Genomic DNA, 5,850 nt, shown 5'->3' with positions numbered 1-5,850 from the left:
TCACAAGGTATACAAATCAGTAAAATACAGGGCAAAGTATGAAAAGGTAACTACAAGAGAAGTAGAAATAACTAGGGGGAGAGAGTACATCTGTCAGGAGTCATCATAAGGGAGATCATATCTGAACCTGACGCTGGAGGATGAGGAAGACGCTGACCGACAGAAACAGGTGGAAAGGCATTTAGGAGAGAACCGCAGCACAGTGCAGAGGTCGATATGGCTGGATATGAAGCTGGAGGGGCAAGAGAGGAACGCTGTTCTGGGCTAAGACTGACGGTGGGTCATTCCCGGTGATGGGAGGGACCTCTGTTTTTCCTGCCAGCCGGGCCTCCGTCCCTCTTCCTCCAGCGAGAGCGCTCCATTTCCTTTCAGGGAACCACCTCTTCCCCGTGCTCAGTCCATTAGAACGGAACTTCATCCTGACCCCAGGGGCCCCCATGACTCAGGCCTGGCCAGTCACGGGATTTTCTTCCTCTACCTTCAGAGATTGTTTTAGGAATTGACACTTGACCCACACCCAGAATATGACTCATTTCTAAGGCTTTCACTGGAGCCATCAAGACAGAGGCACTCTCTTTCCAATGGGGTTGCTGGCTGGTTAGCAGGTAAATCTGGAGCTGCTGGTGGCCACCAGGCCACCACCCAGCGCTCCTCAAGCCTGAGCATGAGGCCAATGCGGAGGAAAGCAAAGCTAAGACGTGAAGACAAAGTCCTAGGCGCATGCTGAGAATCCACATCAAACCATGCCTGAAGTTAACACCTTGGCTTTCATTCATGTATTCAACAAATACGTACTGAAAAGCTAATTATATGTCAAATACTGTTCTAGGCAGTGAAGATACATTGGGAACAAAAAAGGCATACATCGTGCCCTCTTGGAATTTACCTTCTGGTTAGGAGGGAGGTAGACAATAAATAAGTAATAAAATATACAGATGCTAGTGATCAGTGTTAATAACAATAAAACTGAAAGGGGAGAGAGGTGGGAAGGGGTTGAAATTTTAAATAGGACCATCAGAGAAAGCCTCACTACTAAGAAAACATTTGCATAAAAATCTGAAGTGAAGGAGTAAGCCATGTGGCTACCTGGGGAAGAATGACCCCGACAGAGGGGATGGCTGAGGGAGGGTACACTGTACCTGGTGTGTTAGGAACAGCAAGGAGGCCAGTGTGGCTGGAGTGTAATGAGCAAGGAAAAGAGTAGAAACCGATGAAGTCAGAAAGGTAACCAGAAGCCAGATTGTGCAGGGCATCGCAGGATATTTTAAGGACTTTGGCTTTTCTCTAAGTAGGTTAGGTAGCCATTGGAGGATTTTAAGCAGAGAAGTCACATGCTCTAACTTATGTTTTAAGCAATCATTATGGCTCTTGCATTGAAAACAAACTGAATAGAGGCATGGGCAGGGATACCAGTTAGAAGACTATTAAAATGATACAGGTGAAAGATGATGGTGGTTTGGAGCAGGATAGTAACTGTACAGGCAGAGAGAAATGCTCAGATTCTTTTTTTTTTTTCCAGATTCTTTTTTTTAACCTCTAAATACTTCCGTATTTCTTAAAATTGAGAACATTCTCTACATAACCACAATGCAAATGTTTCAAAATCAGGAACTTACCATTGATAAAACACTATTATCCAACCCACAGACTTCATTCAGATTTCACCCGTTGTCCTACTTGTCTTCTGTAGTAAGGATTTTTCAGGTCCAGGATCACCTGCTGCATTTCAGTGGTCATGTGTCTTCAGCCTTCCTTCATCTGTATCAGTCTTTTTTTTTTACTTAAAAAAAATTAATCTTTTTATTTTGGTATCGAGATTTACAGAAAAGATGCAAAGATACAGAGTCCCAGTATATCCTTCACCTGGCTTCCTTTAATAGTTACATCATACATTATATATTTGTCAAAACTAATAAATGAATATTGGTGTATAAGTCTTAATCCCCCTTCCTTTGTTCTTCTCAATTTTGACACTTTGAAGAGAAAGAGCCAATTATTTTGTAGAATGTCCCTCAATTTGTATTCATCTGATACTTCATTAGATTCAGGTTATGCATAGGTAGCAGGAATACCCCAGAAGTGATGCTATTTCTTCATTGATCCTATCGGTTGACAGGCAATTGTGACTTGTTCCCATATTGATGATGTTAACTTTGATAACCAAGTCCTGGACATGTCTTCCAAATTTCTTTACTTAGTTACTTTGTAATTAATGACAAACCTGTGGTGAGATTATCTGAAGCTATGTGAATATCCTGTTCCTTATAGTACATTGATGGCTTCTACCTGAATAAAATTATTATGATTGTCAAGTAGTGGTGTGTTTTTCTTTAAAGAAGATCTCAGCGAGATGAAGGGGTTGGGGAGGGGAGAGAGAGAGAGAGAGAGAGAGAGAGAGAGAGAGAGAGAGAGAGAGGAGATAGAAACATCCCAAACATAACCCGACTGAGGATCAAACCCACAACCTGAGTATGTCCCCTGACTGGAAATTGAACCACCACCTTCGGTGTACCAGATGACACTCCAACCAATTGAGCCATACTGGTATCATTCCTTCTGCATTTATTAGTTAACACTTTACTATTGGGTCTTCCCTGCTCCCTTGTTTATTTATTTACTTCTGTCAAAATGGATCCATGATTCTGATTTTATTCAATGGACTATAATCCATTACTATCATTATTTATTTTGGTGTTCAGATTGTCCTAGATTTGGCCAGTGGGAGCTCCTTCAAGCTGGCTTCTGTGCCTGTCATTCTTTGAGCACATTCTTACTTCTGGCACAACATGGTCTAGGCTCACTCTCCCAGCCCTAGGCCTGAACGGAGTCATTTTACTAAGGACCCCTGTTAATGGGGAGTGATAATAGAACTCAAGATCTGGAAACGAGCTGTGCTCATTGCCACGAAGGTGTCATTGCTTATGTCCTGCCAGTGGACAGAGTGAGAAAAATAGCCATTTTATATCATTCTTGCCTTTCACCATTTTATATTTATAGCTCCTTTCTCTCACCATGAGAAACCTGGCTCCCCAAGAAGCTCAGTATATTTATTCCTTTGCTCAATTCTACAGTGCACATAAATTTCCTTCAAAATTACTATTGACAATAAACCTACTGCCCTAACTGTTTTAACTTGGTGGATAGAGTGTCAGCCTGCGAACTGAAGGGTCCCAGGTTCGATTCTGTCAAGGGCATGTACCAGGGTTGCGGGCACAACCCCAGTAGGAGATGTGCAGGAGGCAGCTGATCGATGTTTCTCTCTCATCATCGATGTTTCTAACTATCTCTCTCCCTTCCTGTCTGTAAAAAATCAATAAAATATATTTCTAAAAATATATATATATATTTTTAAAAATACAATAAACCTACTAACCTATGAAGTCAAACTTAAGTTTTCTTTGCACTTCTTTTGTCCTTTTATTTTCAGACTGAGGATAATGAAAGTACTATAGATAAAAATTACTTGAGCTCTTCCTTTTCCATTTTTCTTTAATACAGTTGTTAATCATTTGATATATTGTTAAGTTTATTTATTTTTGTTTCCAAATTTGAAGTTAAAAAGAAAATCCTTAAAAAAAAAAAAAAGAAAAGAAAATCCTAGTTGATTTAACTTTTGGCATTTTACTGATGACATGTTTTGGTGTGGGCCTCTTTGGGCTCACTTTATGTGAGACTTTCTGAGCGTCTTACACCTGGATATCTTACTGGGAAAGTGTTCAGTCATTATTTTGTTTGTTTTGTTTTGTTAATCTTCACCCAAAGGTATTTTTCCATTGATTTTTAGAGAGTGAAAGGGAGAGGGAGAGACAGAGAGAAGCGACAGATTGTTTGTCTCCTGCATGCACCCCAACCAGGGCTGGGGAACCTGCAACCAAGGTACGTGCCCTTGGCTGGAATCAAACCTGGGACCCTTGTGACAGCAGGCCCGATCTCAGGTGTAAGTGCCTATGTCCTCCCCACTCCTTGCCACTCTGAACAGGTTATTTCCACGAGTGATGGGACAACCGATAGGTAACTAAGAAGCTTTCCCTTGGCCTTCTGGGACCTCTATGATTCAAATGTTGGTACACTAGATGTTGTCCCAGAGGTCCCTTAAACTATCCTCATTTTTAAAAATTCTTTTTCTCTTTTTGCTGTTCTGATTGGGTGATTTCCACTTCTTTGTTTTCTAGCTTGCTAACTCCTTCTGTATCAACTGATCTGTTATTGATTCCCTTTAGTGTATTTTTTATTTGTTTGTTCAGTTATTGTATTCTTCAGTTCTGATAGGTTGTTTTTCTTCATCCTCATCCAAGGATATGTTTACTGATTTGAGAGAGAGGTGAGAGAAACATCGATCAGTTGTTCCTCATACACACCCCAACCAGGGACTCCACCTGTAAGCTAGGTATATACCCTGCCAGGAATCAAACCCACCACCCTTTTATGAACTGAATGATGCTCTGCCAACTGAGCTACACTGGCCAAGGCTGATAGGTTCTTCTTTATATTTCCTATCTCTGTTGAACTTCTCACTGAGCTTACCTATTCTTCCCCTAAGCTCATTGAGCAACCTTATAACCCGTGTTTTGAACTCTTTACCTTTTCATTTAGTTTCATTTCTGGATTGTTGTTCTGGTCTTTTCTTGGAAAGATACTTCTCTGTCTCCTCATTTTGGCATCTCTCTGTGTTTGTTTCCATGAATTAAGCAAAACAACAACCTCTCCCTGTCTTGAAGAAGTGGCCTTGTGGCCCTACCTGGTTTGGCTCAGTAGGTAGAGTGTCAGCCTGTGGGCTGAAGGGTCCCAGATTCAATTCCGGCCAAGGGCACGTGCCCAGGTTGTGGGCTCAGTTCCCAGTAGGGGGCATGCATCCCCAGTAGGGGGCATGCAGGAGGCAACCGATCAATGATTCTCTCTCATCATTGATGTTTCTCTCTCCCTCTCCCTCTCCCTTCCTCTATGAAATCAATAAAAATATATTTAAAAAAAACAACACAAGTGGTCCTTGTGTAGGAGCTTCCCCTTTGTAGACTCTGGGTGCTAGGTGTCTTTGCAGGCAGTTGGAACTGAAGCTGCAGCGGACACAGGCCGAGGGAAGTCCCAGGGGCAAGCCACACCGGGCCTGAAACCTACACTGGAGCAGTTGCAAGCTCCAGGGATTCCCCTGGGTAAGTCCGCCTGCAGCCCCAGGGACAAGTCACACTTGGGAAGGAGCTATAGCTAGGGTGGGATGGAGCCAAGGGGAATCCTAGGGACAAGTCACACCTGTGCTGCCTTACCAGGCTGGCTGGAAGCTGGAGCTGGTGCAGGCCACAGGGAGAGTCATGGACAAACCAGACTGGCCAGAGTTGTGAATGAAACAGGTGAGGGCCTCAGGGGATCCAGGGGTCAAGCAGCGGACATGCTGTGAGCCTGGATGAGAGGAGGAACTGAGATGGCCTTAGCCTGCAGCTAAAATGCCTGGATTGAGCTCCTGCCCTTGTGATCAAGGATGCGGGAGTTGCCTCCCAGCTGCGAGAAGAGTTTCCACAGCTCTCCTCCTCCTTGGCAGATGCTCCAGGGTTAGTAAATGGCTTTCCTTCCCATATAGACTAGGCGTCCTTTAAACCACTGTTTTTCCCTGTACCCCAGGGTGGACAGTCTGTCCAGCTAGGCCCTTCAGTGGTCCCTCCAGGCTGCAAGGCTGAACATTGGGTTGGAGGGCCCTCAGTGTCTATCTCTGGCTCCCTTACCATTTCTGTTCTCTCTCTCTCTCTCTCTCTCTCTCTCTCTCTCTCTCTCTCTCTCTCATTTGTTACACTGAAGCTGTTCAGTCAACCCTCAGTTCTTCAAGGGGACTTGCTCTGTCTGTAGCTGTAAATTCAATGT

Source organism: Myotis davidii, unplaced genomic scaffold, assembly GCF_000327345.1.
Source record: "Myotis davidii unplaced genomic scaffold, ASM32734v1 scaffold290, whole genome shotgun sequence".
NCBI lineage: Eukaryota > Metazoa > Chordata > Mammalia > Chiroptera > Vespertilionidae > Myotis > Myotis davidii.
Note: the sequence above shows the minus strand (reverse complement) of the source record.